Raw genomic sequence first — 25,716 nt, 5'->3', positions numbered from 1 at the left:
ACTGATCAGATTGGATTAGAGCCCAACCTAACAACCTCATTTTAACTTAATTACTTCTTGAAAGGCTGTATCTTCAAATATAGAGGTGCTGGAGGTTGAGGCTTCAACATATACATTTGATAGGAGGTACAGGAATGGTTAAAAACCAAAGCAAGAAGAAACAGAATGAAAGGAAACACATACGAGCATATTTCCAGTAGCTGTACTCATAACAGACCACACCAGGAAATAATACACTCTCTACGTTAGGATTAAAAAATAAATAGTAGTTACCTTTGGATGACGGTATTTACTGGGAACAGACCTCATGTAACCTTGTGGGTTGCTCAAAATACTTTATAATGGTATCTAGGTTGTAGTTAAAACAAGTGTTTTGTATATGAAAAATTGATAGAACTCTTATGGTAGTATACTGGATTGTATGCATAATACGACTCAACTAAAACCCTAAAACAGGGGTCCCCAAACTACGGCCCGCGGGCCACATGCGGCCCCCTGAGGCCATTTATCCAGCCCCCGCTGCACTTCCGGAAGGGGCACCTCTTTCATTGGTGGTCAATGAAAGGAGCACATTGACCATCTCATTAGCCAAAAGCAGGCCCATAGTTCCCATTGAAATACTGGTCAGTTTCTTGATTTAAATTTACTTGTTTTTTATTTTAAATATTGTATTTGTTCCCGTTTTGTTTTTTTACTTTAAAATAAGATATGTGAAGTGTGCATAGGGATTTGTTCATAGTTTTTTTTATAGTCCGGCCCTCCAACAGTCTGAGGGACAGTGAACTGGCCCCCTGTGTAAAAAGTTTGGGGACCCCTGCCCTAAAATAAAATAAAAATGGTTATGTATTTATTTTTTTTAAAAGAGGACTACCCACCCTATAAATATGAAGAAATAAATGAATAAAATATAAGACAAAAGAGAAAAGGCAATCTGATAGTAATCGTATAATGTGCACAACGTGATGAACATAGAGGACAACCAACTGGTTATGCTCACACAATACCAGGGAGTTTGAGAATCTGGGGTGGCCACACTTCCTGCTATTCCCTTACAAAGAAATCTCGGTAACAGAGGCAGGGCAAGGGATGGCTTAATTCTTGTTTACTGTGGGGAATATACAGACATCTGACTCACTGATAGTGCTAAATTAGTTGCTTCTCCACTGATGCTAAAGATACCCTTCAGTACCTTCCATCAGAAAATCAATTTCCTTGCAGGAGAGTTTCTGAAGGAGGCTTGGGGACCTTCCACAACCAGCCGTAGAAAACATGCTTTCATTTCTAAAGTGACCTCTACGAAACAGGGCGCATTTCTTTTGCAAATCACAAATGTTTCCCTTTCCTTTCAATAAAACCAGGTTTGCCATTTAAAAAATTTAAAAACAACTCATGTTCTTCTGCTTTTTTTTTTTTTTTATTGTTTGTTACACTTATTAAGTGGTTTGTTTAAATGTCTCCAGACAATACTGAACAACTACGGAAGTGTGTGTGTCTGCGTGTGTGTAAGGCTCACTCGATAAATATAGTATCTGGTATCTAAACTCACAGGATAAAATACTTTTCATGATATTTGTATTTTTTGATAAATAGGACAGAAATTACCAACACTGGTCATTTTGAAGCTGGAACTTCAATTCGTTATAAAAAGAATGTGCACACTGTCATCCCTACCAATTCTGCAATAGAGTTCTTCATTGCAGCAAATATCCAAATTATTACTTCCTTTTGGCTGATTATTTTTTTGAGAAGTCAGGAGATACCACATCTGACTAAATCACTAGAGTACATTGATTTTGCCCCTACCACAAATTTTAAAAATACGAACCTAGTATTTTCCTTCTTTGCAAGAGCCTGAATTTCAGCCACGTCCTCTCTGTCCTTGAAACCCGTACCATCAATAATAATTTCTACCTGTACAAGCCTTAATGTGTTGAGTGATAGAAAACCCCGGCTTCTCAAGCCACTAAGGATACCAACTTTTCTACTTAATACAGTTGAGATCAAGGTGTCTCTTCTCCATGTGCTCTGAACAATCAGCTAAGCTATTCATGAAAGTTTTCTGGAAAGAACCAAAGGTGTAATATAGGTGCTGGATTCCAGAGAGATGGGTTTGAGTCTAGTTCTGCTATTAAAGAGCTGTGTGATCTGGAACAAGTCACAACTCTTGGGACCTCCTGCGCGCATCTATAAAGTGTGTATTTGGACGAAATCCTTGCTAGTAATAGCAAATGCTATAGAACGCATTTGTGGCCCCATTACGTCTTGGACATGAATTAGTTTGCTGCATCCTCTGAACAACTCCAAGAGCAAAGTACTTTTATTACCTTTGCTGTAGACATGTAGAAACAAATCCAAGGCATGATGAAGTTAAGATTCTTGCCCATGGTCAAAGCAGCAAGTGATTATGAAGCAAATTCAGCCCAGAAGTAAATGCTCTTAGCCACCTCATCATACTGCCAAGGTCTTTCTTAACACTGCTTCTCTCTGAGATGGATATATATCTCAACCTTTTTTACAAGGCACTTAGATCTAGTGTCTCCTTGGTAAGATTTTTGAGACAAGTAATATGACCAAAACAAATTAATTTGGATCAGGAAGGAACCAGACCACGGGCCTTCTCTCCCTCCTACACTCTTGAGAAGTTGTGTGTTGCCAGAATGGTTGCCAGTAAGCTTTCTGTGCCTCACAAATCCTTAAAGCCCCTTCTACTTCTCCATTTGTGGAATTCTAATTCAGGATTAACAAACGGTGCCTCAATCATTGTGAACGAACACCTAGATTCCTGGTGCAATGGGTCCTATCCTCCTATGTAGGGAGTAGAACGGCGGCCTCCCAAAGGATATGGTCATGACCCGATCCCTAGAACCTGTGACTATTTCCTTATGTAGCAAAAGAGTAAAGGTTACCTTACTTGGGAAAAGGGTCTTTATTATGTAATTAAGTGAAGGATCTTGAGTTAGACTCCCTGGATCTTCCGGGTGAGCCCTAAATGCTTAATAACCAATCACAGCAAAACATACTTTCATTCCTAAAATGACCTCTACCAAAAAGAACATAGTTCTACAAACGACAAATGCTTCCCTATCTTGTAAATCTAGTCATTTTTTTTTTGTATTTTTTTTTTTTTTGTATTTTTCTGAAGCTAGAAACGGGGAGAGAGAGTCAGACAGACTCCCGCATGCGCCCGACCAGGATCCACCCGGCACACCCACCAGGGGGCGACGCTCTGCCCATCTGGGGCGTCGCTCTGTCGAGACCAGAGCCACTCTAGCGCCTGGGGCAGAGGCCAAGGAGCCATCCCCAGGGCCCCGGCCTTCTTTGCTCCAATGGAGCCTCGGCTGCAGGAGGAGGGGAAGAGAGAGACAGAGAGGAAGGAGAGGGGGAGGGGTGGAGAAGCAGATGGGCGCTTCTCCTGTGTGCCCTGGCCGAAACCAAACCCGGGACCCCTGCACGCCAGGCCGACGCTCTACCACTGAGCCAACCGGCCAGGGGCCATTTTTTTTTTTACCGTAAAACAAACTGAAAAACAGTTCATATGAGTGTAATTATAAAACAGAGGCAGAAGGAGAGTTCACTCATGGACACACAGAGAACAACATGTGTAAACAGAGGCAGGGATGGGAGGGAGGGATGTGGCTACAAACCAAGGAATGCAAGGATTTCCCAGAGCCAGCAGAAGCTAGGGAAGGGCAAGAAAAAAAATTTTTTGAGAGCTATCAGAAAGAACCCACCCTGCCTATAACTGATTTTGGGTTGCCAGCCACCAGAACTGTAAGAAAATAATTTCTGTTGTTTTAAGACACCCACTGTGTGGTAATTGGTTACAGCAGCCCTATCAAACTAATATAGTATACTGTTCAGAATGAAGTGGATAAATCAAATACGTAATAGCATCAGAAATATATTTATATCCAGTGACTGCAGTGTAAGTAAGCAAGGCGTATATTCTTTGAAATGTCAAATCATGTCATAGAAATTAGTATACTGTAAGCCTTTTAAGTATAAATTTGGAAACACTAGCAAAAATTGGTAATCTTTTATTTATTTTTTTATGACAGAGACAGAGAGAAGGACAGATAGGGACAGACAGACAGGAAGGAAGAGAGATGAGAAGCATCAATTCTTTGTTGCAACACCTTAGTTTTTTATTGATTGCTTTCTCATATGTGCCTTGACCGGGGACTACAGCAGACCGAGTGATACTTGCTCAAGCCAGCGACCTTGGGTCCAAGCTGATGAGCCTTGCTCAAACCAGATGAGCCCACGCTCAAGCTGGCGACTTCGGGGTCTCGAACCTGGGTCCTCTGCATCCCAGTCCAACGCTCTATCCACTGTGCCACTGCCAGGTCAGGCAAAAAAAAAAAATTGGTAATCTTAAATAAGGAAAAAGCCTATTAGGAAAAGAACAGAAGTCTACCTAATGTAAAGTAATATAGTCAAGAGGACTTGAAACTTAAACTTACTATCTTCAGGCCTCGACCTTTATGTGTTATGTGAGTATATATGTATATATGTATAGATGCATATATGTATAAGTACAGACATATTTAGATCCAACCAGGTATGCCTGTAGTTTTTCTTTTCTAAACTCATACTCCATTATCCAGCCAAAACAACACTGATAAAACAAATCTAAAGATCACATTATTTTGCTTAACATTAATGATGCTATAAAAGAGAGGTTCTATTCCACTAAAAATTCCATGAAGGGAACAAGTCTCTGTCCGGAAAATGGTGGTAACGGTGGCAGAACCTGAGGCAGCTTTCGTGTTCTCAGCCCACACCTGCTAAAGAAACGAGGAGGAAGACCCTACTCTCCTTGGATCTAATTGACAAGGTCATTCTGGGCACTCCGTCAGATCAAGAGCAATTTGCCCACATTGTACCTGAGAAAGAACGAGGAGGGACTGACTACATCATGTGTCTGGAGGCAGCAGCATCCCGTGCTGGGTACCAAGCAGGCACTCTCTTCAACACATGCTATCAACCAATGCAATGCAAAGGTATGTGTCACCTGACTGAAAGCCCTTCAAAACTAGCACCGTGAGTACCCTAGCATGGTAGCAAAGCACGGGCACAGATTTCAGTGCCATCTTAGAAAGCAATGAATAGTACAGTATATCAGAAATACAGCATGGGGAAGTTGATGTTTGAAAACAAATGTAGTCAGAGATCTCTGGATACTCTGTATTTTAACTTGAGGCCAGAAGATCTAGACCAGGGGTCCCCAAACTTTTTACACAGGGGGCCAGTTCACTGTCCCTCAGACTGTTGGAGGGCCGGACTATAAAAAAAAACTATGAACAAATCCCTATGCACACTGCACATATCTTATTTTAAAGTAAAAAAACAAAACGGGAACAAATACAATATTTAAAATAAAGAACAAGTAAATTTAAATCAATAGACTGACCAGTATTTCAATGGGAACTATGCTCCTCTCACTGACCACCAATGAAAGAGGTGCCCCTTCCGGGTGTGCGGCGGGGGGCCGGATAAATGGCCTCAGGGGGCCGCATGCGGCCCGCGGGCCGTAGTTTGGGGACCCCTGATCTATACACCGGGTCTCCCACCTCTAGAGTTCAAAATCGAGGACAGATGAGACGGCTAAAATGGGGCTGTTTGCTCTTCCCATTAATCACCATAACTCACTACAGAAGTTCTCTTCATGCAGAGCTTTAAAACTTTTCCCCTCTCTCTCCCCATGTCCTCAGCCCCTATTTAATGACTCTATTTTGGTGAACAGACATACAATTGCATCCAATGTTTTCTTGCTTCCTTAGCAGGAAGCTTTGTGCTAATGAAGTGCCATTTTATATTAACAAGCCAATAATTAGTCTCGTTCAAATCAGTCACTGAGTACGGGCTTGGATGCAGGCTCATCCTACGCCAGGGCAGTTTGCTTTGAGCACCTAAGCTCCTCCTTGCCTCCTCGGGGAGCACAGGAGAGCAAGCAAGAGGGATTTTAATCTCAGCTCACTGATTCTTCTCATTTGAATGCCTTCTGCCTATTTGGTTCCATGTTTTGATTGAGTCATACACCCAACAGGAACACGGGTGGCTGTGATAGAATGCTTGCCGGTATACCCCAACCCTGAAATGTCACAGTGGTAGGAGGCAGTTTTCCCCAAAGGCTTCAGGAGGCAGAACTGGCAAGAGATGCTAAGTCCAGAACTGGCAAGCTGCCTATGCAAACGAATAGTGTGTTATTGTCCTGCAAATCGGCGCAGGTGAACTCATCACAAATCAAACACACTAAGTAAAGCAAGGCTGTGCATGCCTGCCTACGTATGCTGTCCACACGTGCACACACACTCGCACATTCATTATTTTCTGAAGCATTAAATACCTAGTGTGGGTTAATCGGTAAGCAACAGAAAGCAATCATTTCTTCTAAAAACCTGCCCTACTTACCCCGATGCTACTGGGAAGGTTGCAGAAGCACAAGTCAGAAAGCTGGACGCCTTGCTGCAAATATTGGGTGGCTCTTTCCCTTGATAATTATGCATTTGCTGTCTAAGATTAATCAGGGAAGTTAATGATGCAAAAAATTACATTTATAATCCAGTCTGAATACAGCTGTACTGCAAGCTAAGTTCTAAGTCCTATTAAAGTAAATGGAATTAATGGGCTGTCGCTGGCAATCTTTATATCTATCAGTTACTAATTAACATTCTTCTGTAAAGAATAGTTTGTGGTGGGGAAAAAATAAAACATACCTTAACATCAGCTATGGTAAAGCTTAAGGGGAATCGTTAAATACAGGCCAAAGCAGGGGCTGGTTAGGGGTGGCGGTGCAGGGTGTTCACAATGCAGTGACGGAGAAACTGCCGATTGCTCACGTCATTAGTTTACAAAAAATCGTGTGTGTGTGTGTGTGTGTGTGTGTGTGTGTGTGTGTGTGTGTGTGTAAAGTTGTCTGTTTTGTGCAGAGGCAAATGATCACCACTAAGAACAGCCTTTCGGTGGGAAATGCCGATGTCAGCTAATAATGCAAGAACAGGACGCACTCGAGCTGTAAAACGGGTTAAATTAGTTACCGAGGACAAAGGAAAGCTGCCTGTGATCTTCAGAGACGCTCAAGCACACTTTCTGCTCTCGTGACAAAAAAAGAGTAAGAAAAAGCTCCCTGTTTGATTACTAATTCTAAACTGCTTTCTGTCCTTGTACTAATTTGAAGTGTCTCTTCCTTCCTGCTCTTTAGCACTGTGTGTGCACGTGAGTCTCTGTGTGTGTTTGGTCCTTAGTACACAAGGGGATATCTATTACTCTGCTGGACTTTCATTCTCTTGTATTTTGGATTTGCTTTCATTTCCTTGGCTGGGAACATGGGCTCCATCGCTTTACAGTCAAGAAGAGCCTCAATTTGCTAATAAAGACTGCAGTTACTTTTATAGGAGACACGAAGTTTCCACTCATTTTTTATTACTCACAAATTGAGACTCTGATGTACTAAAAATCTCCCGTAGGTCTTATCATAGATCAAAGATGAATATATTTTAACAGAAAAAAAAAGCGACAGAAGAGGAAGGCAGTCAAAAATAATGCTTTAAAAAAATAAAAGGTCAAGACCATTTGCCCTCAGAGTTTCAATATCCCCAGTTTGCCTTGACACCAAATAGTAAACACTGGTAGACACCAGTGTTCGTTTGTAAACTTTCCAGATGGGCAGGTCTTCGGTCTTTCTGTTAGATTCACGCTGAACCTCACAAAGCAGAGGAAAGGCAAGTGTTTTTGCGAAGTCAAATGATAAAATAAATTGAGCTCTGAATTTTGAGTAGAAAGATCAAGGTTCAAATTGTATGTTTGTTACTTACTAGAAGCAAAAGCCTGCAAGTTACATTTTTGCTCCATTGAAAGAGGATAAAGCATATAACCTTCATTCCTCCACAGGAAGGCATTCGATGTTAAAGACTTCATGTAAGCTTATGAAGAGAAGAGTGTTCATAAATGTCAATTAATCCACGGTGTTAAATGTAGTCCATCTACATAGCTACCAAGAGACAGATGTAATTTTGGTACAGACTGTCTTTCAGAATCCCTAGGGCTGGGGCCCAGGCATTAATATGGTCCTTATTATTAAATTTTTATTTTATTTATTCATTTTAGAGAGGGGAGAGAGAGACAGAGAGAAAGAGAGAGAGAGAGAGAGAGAGAGAGAGGAGAGAGAGACAGGGGGGAGGAGCTGGAAGCATCAACTCCCATATGTGCCCTGACCAGGCAAGCCCAGGGTTTTGAACTGGAGACCTCAGCATTTCCAGGTCAACACTTTATCCACTGCGCCACCACAGGCCAGGCTAATATGGTCCTTAGACTTAGGAATGAAGCCAGCCTGCCTCCACCCTGCACTTTGGAGTGTTTTCCTCAAAATATTGTAAGTCTGGCATGGGTGCCAGGACCCGCAGGTGATGTCAGGGTCATCCTTGGAGATACCCAGATGCCCTACTCAGAGCTCAGGGACTTGCCCTTCTGAGGCCATCACACCTGTGGCCAGCATAGTTTCAGGAGCATGATTGGGAATAGCTTGTATGTATCAGGCTACCAAAGCTGCTGACACCTGATTTGGGATAATATTTACATCCATCAAACCCACGGCTTGTTTGGGGCTCTGGTCTATCTACCATCCACCATGGACCCTGCTTGAGTTGCACCCCTGGGACCTAAAAGGGACCTTGCACCCCCTGTTCTGACCATCCAGGTCCATTCCATTGACACAGTGGGCACTGACCTTGGCCCTGTGCACCCCCTCAGTCGACACTCAGAACAGCTACCCAACCTCACCATCAGCTCCACTGTTAACAGATTCCTCCTCAGGTTAACAAATCCTTCTGGTCAAAGTCCTTTCCTGTCTCCCACTGAAGTCTTCCATTTTGTGCTGTCCCTGTAATCTTAGGCGATGCCTGAGTGTGGACCATTTTTTGCCAGAATGGAACTGCCCTTCTCTCTCTGTCCTTGCAGGCCAGCGGTCTTGTTTTGGTGGCAGGGGTGTAGTGCCCATTGAAAAGAGCACATTCAGCCCTGGCCGGTTGGCTCAGCAGTAGAGCGTCGGCCTGGCATGCGGGGGACCCGGGTTCGATTCCCGGCCAGGGCACAGAGGAGAAGCGCCCATCTGCTTCTTCACTCCCACCCCCTCCTTCCTCTCTGTCTCTCTCTTCCCCTCCCGCAGCCAAGGCTCCATTGGAGCAAAGATGGCCTGGGCGCTGGGGATGGCTCCTTGGCCTCTGCCCCAGGCGCTAGAGTGGCTCTGGTCGCGTCAGTGCGACGCCCCAGAGGGGCAGAGCATCGCCCCCTGGTGGGCAGAGCATCGCCTCTGGCGGGCGTGCCGGGCGGATCCCGGTCGGGCGCATGCGGGAGTCTGTCTGACTGTCTCTCCCCGTTTCCAGCTTCAGAAATTTACAAAAAAAAAAAAAAGAAAAAAAGAAAAGAGCACATTCTAGAAAAGCAATGATTACCTCCTCAATTGTTCAGAACGCAGTGGGAGACATTTATGCTATGTTTACGCAAGAAAATTCAAATTGTAAATTTAATGTCACCAAGAATTATCCTCCACACTTTGTTACATACTTTGGAAGACTTGCAATTCTTGTCATCATCAAGGGGAAAAGCACATAACAACCTTTGATCATTAGATCACTGGGTCACTGGATGTCAATCTTCATCTGGATGGAGCTGATGGATGAAGCAGCTCGTGAATAACAATGCAACAACCCTTAAATTAATGGTGGTTAATAAAAAAAGCGGAAGCAAGATCTACTCTTTTAATACAAACCAGCTCTGCAGAGCCCTGGCATTTTAATACAACGCTGTTCCCTCCTTCTTACAGTGAAAGATATCAAATCCACCTGGAATTGTACACTGGGTAATAAAGAACAGAAAGAGACACTATCTGGACCCTACAAAAAATCATGTGCACTAAGTGAACAACAATTATATAAGGAGCTCTTGCTACTCATTATTCTAATTTTTCTTTTCTTTAAATGAGCATCTTTTTAAAAATAACTTTATTTAGAAAGTTAAATTTGTGCCTGACCTCTGGTGGCGCAGTGGATAAAGCGTCAACCTGGGAACACTGAGGTTGCCGGTTCAAAACCCTGCACTTGTCTGGTCAAGGCATATATGGGAGTTGATGCTTTCTGCTCCTCCCCCTTTCTCTCTCTCTCTCTCTCTCTCTCTCTCTCTCTCTCTCTCTCTCTCTCCCTCCCTCCCTCCTCTCTAAAATGAATAAATAAATAAATAAAAAGAAAGTTAAATTTAATGGGGCGCCAATCAATAGGATTCAGGTAAACATCTCTACAGCATTGGAACTGTTGATTGTGTTTTGTGTCCATAACCCAAGTCAGATCATTTTCCGCCAACATCTATTTGTCCCTCTTTACTCCCTTCCCCCCAACTCCCTCCTCTGGTAACCACTTCATTTTTATCTATGTCCATGAGTCTCAGTTTTATATCCCACCTAGGTTTGAAATCATACAGTTCTTAGCTTTTCCTGATTTACTAATTTCACTCAGTATAATGTTCTCAGGTCCATCCATGCTGTCGTAAATGGCAACATGTCTTTATTTCTTATGGCTGAGTAGTATTCCATTATATACATGTACCACATCTTCTTTATCCAATCCTCTATCAAGGGACACTTTGGTTGTTTCCATGTTTTGGCCACTGTAAATAATGCTGTAATGAACATGGAGGTGCATGTGACTTTGTATACCAACATGTTTTTGGGGTTTTTTTTTTAGTGTTTTGAATAGATGCCCAGTAAAAGTATTGCTGGGTCATATGGTAGTTCATTTCTCACTACACCTCGTATGGGCCCATTGATTCTGTTATACATATTATAATCAACTTGTTCCAGAGCCAGGGTCCCCACTAAACAATACTTGGCCAGGCTCTGCAGATACTAGGGGAAATTCTGTGGGGCATCCTGTTTTGTTCATTTAAAATATATATATATATATATATATATATATATATATATATATATATACACACACACACACACACACATATCTATATCTATATCTATATCTGTATATCTCTACCTACATATGTATATAAAATTTATATAGCTCTATAATCAAATTCACTTTTGTGTTAAATTCAATTCATCTATATACCTTAAGAGGTCTTCATTTTAATTTCCCTTGGACACAATTATTATTTTTGTTTTTTCATGTAAACTAGATGCAGTTTGCCCAATTCTCACTTTACCTGATGATGGCTGTAATACTTCTATATGTAGCTTCATTTTAACTAAGACTCAAGTCTTTAAAATAATTCATCTGTTCTTTCAAAATGATTTATGTGGAGGCTCGAAGCAAAATGTAATGGTAAAGGGAAATAATTTAAAAATCCTGCCCCCAAATGAAAAAGAAAATGTTTATTAGCTTTTCTTTCTCAACTTGTCACTGAAACGAAACAATGATAAAATAATGTCCCTAGCTAGAAGAAGTACCATTTTTTATAGTCAGAAGTAGTATAGCTGGTGTTTGAGAATACGAGCTCAGATTTCACACTGCTTTCATTCACAGGAGAGCTCTGCTCTTTATCAGTGGCGTGATTTACGTGAGTGTGGCTCTCAGTTTCCCTGTCTGTATTTGAAGATGACACAGCACCCACTCCACTGAGCTGTTGTAAATAGCCAAAGAAATGATGTTGGTCAGGCATTAATGTATAGTACTTACACAAATACAAGTTCTTATTGCTTTATCATAGGCTATAAAATGATGCTTTGCCTTAATAACAATACTTTTATTACACATTAATAACAAATCTCAGGGAAAAAATAACTTTGTACATGATCCTTAAAATATCACTGCAGTATATATGGTATGGTCATAGCACCATAGCGGTTTTGTTTTGCTTCTTTATATAATACATGGGGATGATATTAATTTTAAACCATCTCCCCCACCATTTCAGTAACTCACGATTATCTGAACTGCAGATTATCTTTCTTGCAAAAGTAGTACTGAGCCCTGGCCGGTAGGCTCAGTGGTAAAGCATTGGCCAGCATGTGGAATTTCTGGGCTCGATTCCCAGTGAGGGCACACAGGAGAAGCAACCAATTGCTTGTCTTACCCTGCCCACTTGCTCTCCCCGCCCCCCATCCTGCAGCCATGGCTCAATTGATTCCAGTGCACTGGCCCCGGATGCTGAGGATGGCTTTGTGAAGCCTCTGCCTCAGACGCTAAAAATACTTCTGTTGCAAGCATGGCCCCAGATGGTTTGCCAGGTGGATCCTGGTTGGCATGTAGGAGTCTGTCTCTCTATCTTTCCTCCTCTCACTTAGTACTGAATTATGCTCATCAATGAGTTTGAAGTGAAAAGTTGAAATATGTTAAAATCATCAGGATCTATTGAGAAAAATGGAGAAATGGCCCTAAGGTGTTTTATGGTGATTGATTTGTTTGCTTTTGCACACATAAATGGATTGAACCATGTACCTGGTCAAGATGGAACAAGACACAGTAAAGAAAATGTTACAAGTATCTATTCAGTTTAGCTTTTATTCCCAAATCATGTGCAACCAACGACACTATTTTAAGAGATGCCTCTACTCATAAAAGTGCTTTTTCTGCATCACAGCACAGCTTGGGAAATCACAGTGTGATCTGCTGTGGAGCCTCCCAGGTTGGCCACAACCTTAAAATGAAGCCCTGCTTTCCCTGCCTGAGGAGGACCTGTCAAATATCCGCTTTCTGTGAGACTAATAAAATGAACCACAAACTAAAACTTGGCATTAAAGAAAGTAATTATTTTTTTTTGCAATAAAAATAACAATGCTTTTTCCAGTCAGATACGTGTAAAAGATAAAGATGCATTACCTAAATGGGAAAAGATTTATTTTATTTTATTTTATTTTTTTGACTGTTTGTTGTTGGTTTTTTATTTAAATTTATTGTGTTTACATATTCAGGTGTCTCACCCAATACATCTCTCCCCACCCCCGTGTTCCCTCCACATACCCCTTGCCCCCTCCCCCAATGCCCTCCCCCCTTCCCCTCCAGGATTTGCTTTTCTGCTCTCTATAATGGTGTGCTATGGATATATAATTTAACCAATCTCTTTCCCTTCTCTGATCCCATCTTCTCTTCTACTTTCCCTCTGACCACTTTCCCTCTCGTTCCTTTGATTCACTTCTGCCTCTATTCCCTTTCTCAGTTCACATTGTTCATTGGTTTCCTCAAATGAGTGAGGTCATATGATATTTGTCTTTCTCTGCCTGGCTTATTTCACTTAGCATAATAATCTACAGGTCCATCCATACCATCACAAAAGGCAAGATTTCCTTCTTTTTCATGGCCCCATAGTATTCCATTGTGTATATGTACCGCTGCTTTTTTTTTTTTTTTTTTTTGTATTTTTCCGAAGTTGGAAACGGGGAGGCAGTCAGACAGACTCCTGCATGCACCCGACCGGGATCTACCCGGCATGCCCACCAGGGGGCGATGCTCTGCCCATCTTGGGGCATCGCTCTGCCGCAATCAGAGCCATTCTAGCGCCTGAGGCAGAGGCCACAGAGCCATCCTCAGCGCCCGGGCAAACTTTGCTCCAATGGAGCTTTGACTGCGGGAAGGGAAGAGAGAGACAGAGAGGAAGGAGATGGGGAGAGGTGGAAAAGCAGATGGGCGCTTCTTCTGTGTGCCCTGGCTGGGAATCGAACACAGGACTCTTGCACGGTAGGCCAACACTCTACCACTGAGCCAACCAGCCAGGGCCTGTACCACTGCTTTTTAATCCACTTGTCCACAGACAGACACCTGGGCTGTTTCCAGATCTTGGCTATTGTAAACAATGCTGCCATAAACATGGAGGTGCATTTCTTCTTTTGAAATATGAAAAATAATTATATTCTGAGGCCTTATAATGACAATTAGCAAGAACTGGATGGGTGGTGCCTTGGCTGGTTAGCTCAGTTGGTTAAAGCATTGTCCCTAAATGCCAAGGTTGCCAGTTCGATTCCCAGTCAGGGCACACATGGGAAGCAACCAATGAATGCACAACTGAGCGGAACGACAAATTGATACTTCTCTCTTTCACTTTCTCTCTTGTTCTTGCTCTCTCTCTCTCCCTTTATTTCTCTAAAATCAATAAATATTTTAAAATAAATACGTAAAAAAGAATTGGATGGGTGGAAATCCAGGCACCTGGACAAATGCTGGCTCAACAACATTCCCAGAAACCCTTGGGTGCCTACATAGAACTCAGAAAGGGAAGCATCACTGCCCAGCGCTCTACCAGCACCTCAGAAGACCCAGCACAAGCATCATGCAGGGTTAGTGCTGAGTATTCCAGGAAAACCATGAGCCAGCTGCAATCTGAATCCCGGATGGCGAGAGAAGCACATCTTATTTCAACTGCAGTCACACTGCGGTCTCCAGACTGTTTCCTGCTTCTGAGTTGAAGCCAAGTTTCAATTTATTAAAGACCAGAGGTAAAAAAATCTTCTCCTTAGAATGACCTGCCAAACCCACCCCTTTCCTACCACCAAATATGAGGTTTGCAAAGGATTAAGATCCCATAAAAATTGGACTTTTTAACAGTCTAGTCACTCATAAATATTCATCATCAGCCTCTTGCCTACCTCTCCAATACTTTCTTTAATCCAAATTTAAGGATGCATAAGCTAAAATGATCATGTAAAAAGGTAGAACAAAATTGATTTTTAGAAAATACTTGACATTCTTTGAAGGTAGACTGCAATAGTCAAAGTAGTCAAGAACTAATCTAATTAGCTTTGTAAGTAAGAAGAAATAAAACATTTCTAATGATTCCAAAATCAAGGTAGGGGACTTCCTAAGTCTTCCCAAGATTCCTATTTTTGCAGATACGGGCATTTTACATGTTTTGGCTCTTCCTGTTGATAGTAAGAATATGAGATGATCCAAATGAAGAATAAGCAGGAAGGACTAGCTCAGAATTGTGCAGGGCACACTGAAATGTAAAGGTGCGAAACCGGCTGTGCGGAAAAGCTTTCAGGACTGCAGGGACACAAAAAGCTCACACGGCTTCTGTTCCTGTGTTGTCCAATACTGAGGACAGAGTTAACTGTGACTATTTACTTTTAAATGAATCAAAAGTAAATATTCAGTTCCTAGATCTCCTTAGCCATATTTCCTGTGCTCAATAGCCAGTTGTGGGGTGGAGGAGGCCGTGGAGGGTACAGGGGGATAGATGGTGATGGACAGAGACTTAACTTGGGAGGCGGATTAACACACAAAAGAGTACATGGATGATGTGTTTTAGAATTGTGCACCTGAACCCTGTATAATTGTGTTAACCAGTGTCACCCCAATAAATTCAGTTTAAAAAAATAGCCAGATGTGGCCACCACATAGAACAAAAACTTTACTTCCGATGGACAGAGCTGCCAAGGTGGTCAAAGCAATCTGACGTTGTCACTCAAGCACTCTTTCCTTCCAGAGTTCTTAAAGGTTCCATTTTATTTAAATCATACTGTTGGTCAGGTACTTTCCACATTTTTATCTCCATTTAATTCTCAGAGCTGCCCTATGGAACAAATGATACAATTCTCATTTTACAGATGAGGAAACTTGGAATTGAAGGAGGATAAACACACTGCCAAGGTCACCTCCCCAGGACTGAACCCCATGTCTACCTAGCTCAGAGCTCCTGCTCTATGTATAATGCTCCAAGACTTCTGGAGTTTATACTCACTAGTCCAGAATATTTCAGAGACACAGCCAAGAAGAACAAACCTACCCAGGTGCCCTTACTAGGTGTCTTTTGTGTGACTATGTGACAAGGTGAGAAAGTAGAAAAGAAACTGACATGGTCCGAGAGCCACCTGTGCTAGAAACTATGCCTAACGTGTTTCGATTTTCACCAAAAGCCCTTACAACATATACACCTAACACAGACAGGCAAAGTGATGGCCACTGAACTTGAGTAATAAAAGGACTTATTTATTGAAGCGGATGAAATGTCATGTGCTGAGATCAGATCTCTCTCTCTCCTTGCGGGATGCTCCTATCTGGTTCCAGTCACATTCCAGTAGCTAAGGCAAGATCAAGTCCTGAGGAGATTTATCACTACTGCCACCTTGTGGCGACCTTGGCCACTGCCGGTACTCCCTCCCCTGAAGGGAAGGCTAGGTAAGTGGCGGAAGCACCTCTCACCTTTGGTTGAGGTGCATGGATGTGATAGGAAGTGTCAAGATGGAAATGATCCTCCTTCTTCAAAGACTTATATGTCAACATAGAGCTCCATGTTTCATAGGACATACTCAAGCTCACTCTATGCTCCCTGGAGCTTTAGCACAAGGGAATGCCCTGTTTTTTGTGTGTGTGTTTTTTTCTCTTTTTTTTTGTTGTTGTATTTTTTATTTATTTATTTATTTATTTTTTGTATTTTTCTGAAGATGGAAATGGGGAGGCAGTCAGACAGACTCCCGCATGCGCCTGACCGGGATCCGCATGGCATGCCTACGGCGGGGGCGGGGGGGGGGGGGGAGAATGCTCTGCCCATCTGGGGTGTTGCTCTGTTGCAACCAGAGCCATTCTAGCGCCTGAGGCAGAGGCCATGGGGCCATCCTTAGTGCCCGGGGTGGCTTTGCTCTGGTGGAGCCTTGACTGTGGGAGGGGAAGAGAGAGACAGAGAGGAAGGAGAAGGGGAGGGGTGGAGAAGTAGATGGGCACTTCTTCTGTGTGCTCTGACTGGGAATTGAACCCAGGAATCCTGCACACCAGGCCGATACTCTACCACGGAGCCAACCGGTCAGGGCCTAGGAATGCCCTTGTTGATCAAGCTACCCAAAAGAAAATTATATGGAGCAACCATGACAGACCGAGCAAGTCAGTCTCATACCAGAACGCTGCAGCCCGGTGTAAACAGTTTCAACTTTCTCAGGAAGCAGCACGGCAGATTGGGAAATCCTGTCCAAGGGGTCCTATACTGCCCCTTCATTTGGAGTTAACCCTCAAGGACCCCTACCAGGACAACTTTGGCAGATGGATGTTACTCATATACCTTCATTTGGCAAACAGTCGTATGTCCACATTACAGTAGATACATATTCCAGATCTATAGTAACCTCTGTCAGAACAGGAGAGGCTGCTAAACATGTTATAGCTCATTGTCTTGTATGCATTGTTCTATTATTGGATTTCCTAAACTGGCTAAACTGAAAATGCTCCTGCATATGGAGCAAAAGCATTTACTGTATTTTGTCATGCTTACAATCTTTAAAGTTAAGGTATTATTAAAGGGTACTCAGCAAACATTTTAAGGTCAATTTAAAAAAAATTTTTTTTAAAGAGGGTAGTCATATCCTGGAACTCCTACAGGTCTACTATATCATGCTTTTTACTTTAAAAAAATTTACATTTCTTTTGAATGCTAATGAACAGGAGACACCAAATCTTTTTTGCCTGCAAACTACTACCTTCTTTATTAGATCCAGCTAATAACACTGTTTTGTCTTTTTCCAAATAGCTCCAGATATATGGAAAAGATTTATATAGGCGGATGGGGATCCTCAAACCCCTCAGCAAGATCTTCTGAGCATGGCTTTTAAGATACCTAGAGGCAGAAAAAGCCCAATAGAGATCAGGGGAACTACCAGCTTTTAGGATACACCCTTAAAGGCTCCAATGCCCCAAAGGGGTCTCATAGGATGCCATCTGGGGCCTGCTTCAATAGTGGAAAGGAAGGTCATTGAGCTAAAGCCTGCCAGGCTTACATGCCTCTGCTGTGAGGAAACAGGGACACTGGAAGGTAGGCTTCCCCCTCACTCTTCTAAGGGAGGGTTTAGTCTCTTCCAGCCCTGCTCCAGCCACCTATGACCTAACCTTGCCCAGAAAGCTGGGGTTAGCCACTGAAGGCTGAAGGTGCCCAGGGCCGTCGGCCCCACCTACGACACTGTGGACGAACCTAGGGTATTTCTTCCAAGAAGCAGGTAAACTGATCTCATTGGCACAAGGGCCACTTAACTATGTTTTGCCTGAATAGTCAGATTTTTTTATTCTTCCCTCAAAGATCTCTGTTGTGGGTGTTGATAATCCTATTTTCTGCTGCTTTGCTTAATATATAGTGTTTCCTTTATCCCTCCTACCTCAATGCCCCACTCATATTTCAGGCTGGGATCTACTCCTAATTTAGAGCTCTCTTTCCCCCTTTTGCCCACCTCTATTATGAATCTACCTGGATACAGCTTAGTGTATCCCAAGGTTCTCTTTACCATGCCACAGTCGCAGAGCTCCAGGGAAGAGCAACCTGGTCTCATCTCTCCAGGCAGAGGAGAACAGAAGCTCCATATCCACGCATGCTGCAAATGGCTTTTCCAGTCTACCTGAATCATTACCAGCTAGAAGCAGCAGTCATTGGGACTTGGACATGAGCTGCAAAGTATAGAATGGTGACAACAATTCCAGTGCCATGAGGACTTTTCCTGGATGGGGACTTTTCTGGACTCCTGCTCCCTGTGACAGCTCCTAACAGACTGAACTGTGGTTGGGTTGCATTTTTCAGGGATTTGGCATGGTGATGAGGCCAACTTGGACTTGGTGAACATGTTAAGGACACTACTCTTTTATGGATTCTTGCTGTATTGGCCAAGAGTTTGCTTAAAGGCTTTTAATCACTGTAAAAAAAATAGAAGACTGGATAAAGAAGATGGGGCACATATACACCATGGTATACTATTCAGCTAGAAGAAATGATGACATCGGATCACTTACAGCAGAATGGTGGAATCTTGATAACAGTATGCAGAGTGAAATAAGTGAATCAGAAAAAAACAAGAACTGCAGGATTCCATACATTGGTGGGACATAAAAACGAGACTAAGAGACATGGACAGGAGTGGGGTGGTTACGGGGGGTGGGGGGAGGAAAGGAGGAAGAGGGGGAGGGGTATAAAGAAAACTGGATAGAGGGTGATGGAGGACGATCTCTCTTTGGGTGATGGGTATGCAACAGAACTAAATGGCAAGATAACTTGGAAATGTTTTCTTTGAATATATGTACCCTGATTAATTGATGTCACCCCATTATAATAAAAATTTACTTATTAAAAAAAAAAGTAGTGACGATTACACAATTTTGTGAATATACTAAAAGCCAAATTGTACGCATTGAAAGGCTGAATTCTGTAATTATATATCAAAAAGATTTTATTTAAAATAAATTGCACCTCTATAATGAAAAAAAAAAAAAGATGGAACTGAAAAGTGAGCCCAAGATGGGTGCCAATACAAAAGACCTAAGGCAAGCCCTGGCCGGTTGGCTCAGCGGTAGAGCGTCGGCCTAGCGTGCGGAGGACCCGGGTTCGATTCCCGGCCAGGGCACACAGGAGAAGCGCCCATTTGCTTCTCCACCCCTCCGCCGCGCTTTCCTCTCTGTCTCTCTCGTCCCCTCCCGCAGCCAAGGCTCCATTGGAGCAAAAAGATGGCCCGGGCGCTGGGCATGGCTCTGTGGCCTCTGCCTCAGGCGCTACAGTGGCTCTGGTCGCAACATGGCGACGCCCAGGATGGGCAGAGCATCACCCCCCTGGTGGGCAGAGCCTCGCCCCTGGTGGGCGTGCCGGGTGGATCCCGGTCGGGCGCATGCGGGAGTCTGTCTGACTGTCTCTCCCCGTTTCTAGCTTCAGAAAAATGAAAAAAAAAAAAAAAAAAAAAAAAGACAAAAGACCTAAGGCAAATACTTGGAGACAGAATGGAGAACGCGAGAGCATTAGAGACAGACAAATGCATTAGAATTTGTAAACAGGCAGTGATCCAAACAAATTTCAGAGGCGGGGCCGAGGCTGGTGGGCTATTTCCACGCTTCAGTGCACACGGACATGGCTGTGACAGGCACGGTTAAAGGATTTGTGTATTCAGGGGCTTAGGAGAAAAAAGAAAATGTCAATTAGGGATTTGATGTCTATCAATGATGAGTTTTACAGTGCTTTGCAGTAAAACACAATTTAAAAATTAGGACATTTTAGGCAAGTTTTTTTGTTTGTTTCTTTTTATAAAACTAGATGACTGCGATGATAAGATTACCTTTTTTTTTTTGAGGTTACCTCATTTGGTGCTAAAATATATTTTTCTAGATGACATGACATCAATAGCTTATGCAAGGTTGTTTGGTTTAATGACCTTTGTTGGCAAAATCAAAAACTGTGTGTGTATCTGTGAGAATGAGAGAGAAAGAGAGAGAGAGAATCATTAGCAGGTTGTGAAGGTCAAGCCCAGGAACCACGGTGCTACGAGACACCTAGCGAGGAAGCTAACCTAAGGCCAGCCTGCGTATTTGAAGGTTTGCACATATTTCCGTTTACACTGGGTTCTGAATAATTTTAAGAATGACCCTTTATTCAATATGTCATGTTTTATGAGGAAAGCTGGGAGTTTGCAAAAGATGCCAGGAAATGCAGGTGGTAGATCAAATGTCTTTTTCTCACCATCCAATCCCATCTCAATTACCGAAATTCTACATGCCTCCTTTGTTTATTGGGGCTTCTAAGTTGTGCAGATCATAAACAACAGAACAGATACAGATAAAAATGGAAATACAAAAAAAAAAAAAAAAAGGTTAAAAACAACCTCCTAAGGCAATGCAGAGTAGTATGAGGCAGACGGTTTCCCGTGAAACAATACATCAGAATGTGTGGTTAGAGCTCTCTATCAGGTGCTGTTCACTATAATAAGGCTTGACTTCTACAATCCATTCAGCATGCCATTCTCATTTTGTTCATGGCTAATGAATGTGATGTTCTTTTTTTTAGTGAGAGGAGGAGAGGCAGAGACAAAACTCCCACATGTGCCCCGACCAGGATCCATGCGGCATGTCTGCTAGGGGGCGATGCTCTGCCCATCTGGGGCCCTTGCTCAGTTGCTCCCAGAGCCAATTCTAGCACCTGAGGCGGAGGCCATGGAGCCATCCTCAGCACCTGAGGCCAACTTGCTCTCATCGAGTCTTGGAGGTAGGAGGAGAGAAGAAGAGAGAAAAGTGAGAGGGGAAGAGGTGGAGAAGCAGATGGGCGCTTCTCTTCTGTGCCCTGAGCAGGAATCAAACCTGGGACATCCACACGCCAGACCAACACTCTACCACTGAGCTAACCGGCCAGGGTTGTATGTGATGTTTTTATAGATATTTGTAGATATATTGAGAAAAGCTGTTCTTCATGGGGTTAATTAAAATGAATTATTAAAACTAAAAAAAAAATGTGTATTGTTGGGACAGGCATCACTCATGAAGTATTCATTGCTCAGGAGTGGAAGGAAATTTTCCTGTAAAATGCTAAGCCAGCTGCTTCTGTGGAAAGAGATCTGCTAGTCATCTATCTGCCTTTGTATCAAGCAGTGATACTGATAGATTTTTATGTATATCACAACTATTATCTGATCTAAAGAGTTTAAATTTGTTGTACAGACAGCAAGCAGAGTGGACTAAAAATGTCTGGCATTCCTTTTGCAAATATATTTTAAAATAAGGAGCGGGTAGATTAATAACCCCTTTGTCTGTAATTTGCAAGACGTTGAGCAACGACCTGAACAACTGCACTCTTTCCAAGTAGAGCAACCCCCTCGGCCCTAACACTGTGGACAAAGGCTTGTTGACTGCTGCTGTGTGAAAGTCTTAGAAGTACGTAAAGGGGGCAATGAATTTATGAAAGCTGAAGCTGGAGATGAGTGAAAGGCTGTTTCAAAAAGTCTGTACTCAGACACCACGGGCTTTAAGTGGCATTTCATTGTCAGAAGGGATCCAGTTTAATTGGTCACAAGTTACAGCTTTGCGGTAAGGCAAAGTGACATTAACTGAGGAAGGCTGTGGGGTTTGATAGAGGAGATATTAACTGGCAGTAAAAAAAAAAAAAAAAGGAGAATTTATTCCCAAATCTGCCACCCACTGGCTATGTCACCTTAGGCAAGTCATTTCTATTCGTTTCCGAAAGGGTACACTTGGAGGGAAAGGATGTAAGTTAGCTTTCATGAACATTTTAGGTTAAAGGGGGGAAAAGGGCAATAGAATAAGAGGAAAATAAGAAGTTGTTTAACTTCTCCAAATTCCTATTTACTGTTTTCTAGGAGGCAGGTGGGTCTGTAGGTAGCTGCTGAATTCTATATCATAGGTCAGTGACTGGCTGCTGACATCCGAGTAACATGGGCTCTTCTGCATTCCACAGATTTCCTGAAACCACTCCCAAAGTTTTCACTTCTTAATATAAGGAGGAGCCATGGAGTCTGAACTGTTATAAGCACCCTAGGTATTTAGAAGTACATAACATAAACTGGAAGTAGTCATAGTAATAGTAACAGTAAAAATAATAGCTAAACTTCCATGGTTCATAGTGTGTACAAGAGACTCTATTAAAGTAATAATTCTGCCCTGGCCAGCTAGCTCAGTGGTAGAGCATTGGCCAGCGTGTAGAAGTCCTGGGTTCGATTCCCGGCCAGGGCACACAGGAGAAGTGCCCATCTGTTTCTCCACCCCTCCCCTTCTCCTTCCTCTCTGTCTCTCTCTTCCCTTCCCACAGCCAAGGCTCCATTGGAGCAAAGTTGGCCCGGGCGCTGAGGATGGCTCCATGGCCTCTGTCTCAGGCACTAGAATGGCTCCAGTTGCAATGCAGCAACGCCCCAGATGGGCAGAGAATTGCCCCCTGGTGGGCTTGCCGGGTGGATCCCAGTCAGGCACATGCAGGAGTCTGTCTCTCTCCCTCCCTGTTTCTCACTTCAGAAAAATGCAAAAAATTAAATAAATAAATAAATAAAAAATAATACACCCTTTTATCTCTTAAAATATGACCTATAATTTCCTTCATGACTCCATGATTTTATGATCCTATATACCCTCCCACTCTTATTTTTGCCTGGGAAGTATTTAGTAAGGGTAAAACTAGCAATTTTTAAAATCACCCAACTAGCAATGTACCATATAGACAGTAAAGTTGGCTAAAATGCAGAGAATCAGACTAAAGTGTCTTTTGCTTGTAATCTGTTCTTAGCCAATCTGGGGAGTACAAGTCTGTCATATTGGTGACTTGCACTTCCTCTTTTCCTGGAGATCTGCTAAAAGTATGGTCTGTCCAAGCCATTTGCTACGGACAGGAGAACCAAGACAGGCGCAGGGTTCTTCCTTGGGCCTTTCTGGGCAGGTCAGCCTTGAGCTGGGCTGGAAGTTGGGGGTTGTGAGAAGCTCATTCAGCAGGTGGTTCTTCTCCATAAACACTCTATGAAAATGTACTTCTGATTTTCGTCTGTTTTTTTTGCCACATCTAGTCTCCTCTTACCAGGTAAGATGGCTCAATTTTAAAACAAAAGGAAAAAAATAAGAATATATGCGTGTTCTATATTCCCTATTCCCTTGTTCACTTTGAAACTGAAAGGATTAAACACGTGAAGAACGACCACTTGACTCGGCAATAGGAACCGCTGCCAATAACTGTTTAATCAAGCACACACTTCTATCTGCCCTTGTGGAATTTCTTATTTCTCCCCATCCGTACCCCCCTGCATTTTTTTCAGTCTTCCTTCTAGAAAAAAAATGACCTCAAATTCCATCAGAAGACGGGCAGCCTTTCATGTGAGCTATTTTAAGCTCTATAGGCAACTTGTTTCCAGTATTTATCAGAGAGGAGAATCTAAGATGCAGTACATAACACAAACTCATCTAGCTTTGGAAAGTCCAGTCTTGGATTCAGCAGAAAGACGTGAAACTGGAACACACTGTCCTGGCTCATTCTAGAAGTGCTCCGATGGAACTGGACTCTGACATCATTTCATGGGTCTCTGCCATATAAGACTGAGGAAACCCATCAGAATCTTTGCTGCAAGGACGTGATTAAACATCCATCATACTGGTGGTACTTTCTCTGGGAGGACCCAGGGAGGAAGTGTCCCTTTGTATATATTTCCTCACTGAATCCACCCAGGCATCCTCTGAAGCAGTTTTTGTCACCATCAATCATCACTGTATTGGACAGGAAAAAGAGATTATAAAATATAAGAATTTTTTTTCACTCTTATTCAGCTAGTAAATGGAGGAACCAGTGTTCAGAATCAAAATTTCCCAAATCCACAACCTTAACTTTCTTTCTTTTTTTTTTTTTAATTTTTATTTTATTTATTCATTTTAGAAAGGAGAGAGAGAGACAGAGAGAGAGAAGGGGGGGAGGAGCAGGAAGCATCAACTCCCATATGTGCCTTGACCAGGCAAGCCTAGGGTTTCGAACCGGCGACCTCAGCATTTCCAGGTCGACGTTTTATCCACTGCGCCACCACAGGTCAGGCCACAACCTTAACTTTCAATGCGAATTGAATTTCTAAAACACCTGCCATGTTCCAGTGTCACTAACACACTATGTACACTTAGGCAAATCACTTCACTCTTTTAAGCCTCACCCTGCTCACCTGTGAAACAGGAATCTATAGCTAAGCAACCTCAAAAGTACAACTGAGTGTGGATGTTATGATGACTCTAGAATCACTGCTGTCATCAGCAATGTAAAAATCAAGTTCCTCTTCATCAGCATCATCAATTCATCATCATAACAATCTCCATCACCAATATCTATCTATTGAGCACACGTTATGGTTAATCACTGTGTAGGGTTCTACTCCTCTAACACACCCTGTGATTTAGGTACTGTTGATTTCTCTAGTTGAAAGATGAAGTAAAGGAGAATTAAAGGCATGAAGGAATTGTCCCAAGTACACATAATTAGTAGGCGATGAGGATAAAATAAAAATCCAAATTGTCTATTGAGTTTCATGGACAGATACCAGAGAACAGCCCTTTGACTCATGCAAAGAAATATTTTTTTAAATATGCATAATACTTACAGTTATACTTAATGGTTTGTTTGTTTTTTACCAAGAATGACAAACGTATCATGTGTAAGTTTGTGCTTTGGTGGGTAGAGAGGGTGAAGTATGTCAGTGTGACATTATATCACACACACTCACATGGAAACACTGAATCACAATTTCCTGGTGACCTCCTCCTTTTCTGTGCTGGATTTCAGTGGAAGGTTGGGTGGCAGTAGCCCCCGGCTCCTCACTTGCCCTCTCAGAGACCATGGCGCACAGATAGATGCAGAGTTCTTCTTTCCTACTCGCCTAATAAAACAGGTCAATCTGAAACTATCTCATGCCAGTCAGCGTTTCTAGGTTACGTCTCTTGAGCTTCCTGGATTCTGTATTACCACAACACAGACCCGTCTCTTCTCACCCTCTCTCCCCGCTCCAGCACCATTATAGATGGGCTTCGATATATTTGGAACCGAGCAAAGAAAGATTTTTAAAAATCCCTTCCTTTGGAGAAAATACCTCCTTTAATACCAAGGAGATCACCACGAGTCATTTTTTCTTCTCATTTTTGTGGCCAGAAATCTGTCCTTATCCTCATTGTTTGAAAAATATGTATTTGCTTATATTTTTCAAAATATCCTAATGCCCTTGGGGCAATCAATCAGCCTTTCTGAACCTCAGTTTCTTTGGCTTTAGACAGGCATCTAAAGGCATTTTGAGCTTGCAAAATCTTTGAATTTGTGGCTTCCTTTTTTTAAACTTAAGTCCAGATTTGAGATAGGGAGAAGGTTCCTAATGCCAGTACTTGGGTACAAAATCATCAGCTATTCCTGGTAAGCACTGGGGTAAAAGATATTTATTTTCATCAGTTTACAAGAAATAAAAGCCTTTTCTTGAAGGCTTCAGATTCCCAGAAATGGATCCTTGTTCATTGGGGGTTTATATAAAATCTAAATGTATAT

At 42.5% G+C, this 25,716-nt stretch overlaps 1 protein-coding gene and 1 non-coding gene across 4 annotated transcripts in view; both read right to left on the bottom strand.

The window, feature by feature from the left end:
* Nucleotides 1-25,716, bottom strand: part of ZNF385D (zinc finger protein 385D) — a 911,235-nt gene that overhangs the window by 184,595 nt on the left and 700,924 nt on the right. The window lies entirely within an intron of this gene.
* TRNAG-ACC (transfer RNA glycine (anticodon ACC)) lies at nt 13,643-13,718 on the bottom strand. Its single transcript has one exon. It is a non-coding gene; the product is annotated as a tRNA-Gly (tRNA).

The sequence above is a fragment of the Saccopteryx leptura genome, chromosome 10, assembly GCF_036850995.1.
Source record: "Saccopteryx leptura isolate mSacLep1 chromosome 10, mSacLep1_pri_phased_curated, whole genome shotgun sequence".
In the NCBI taxonomy this organism is placed as follows: Eukaryota; Metazoa; Chordata; class Mammalia; order Chiroptera; family Emballonuridae; genus Saccopteryx; species Saccopteryx leptura.
This window is presented reverse-complemented; position numbering and strand designations above follow the sequence as displayed.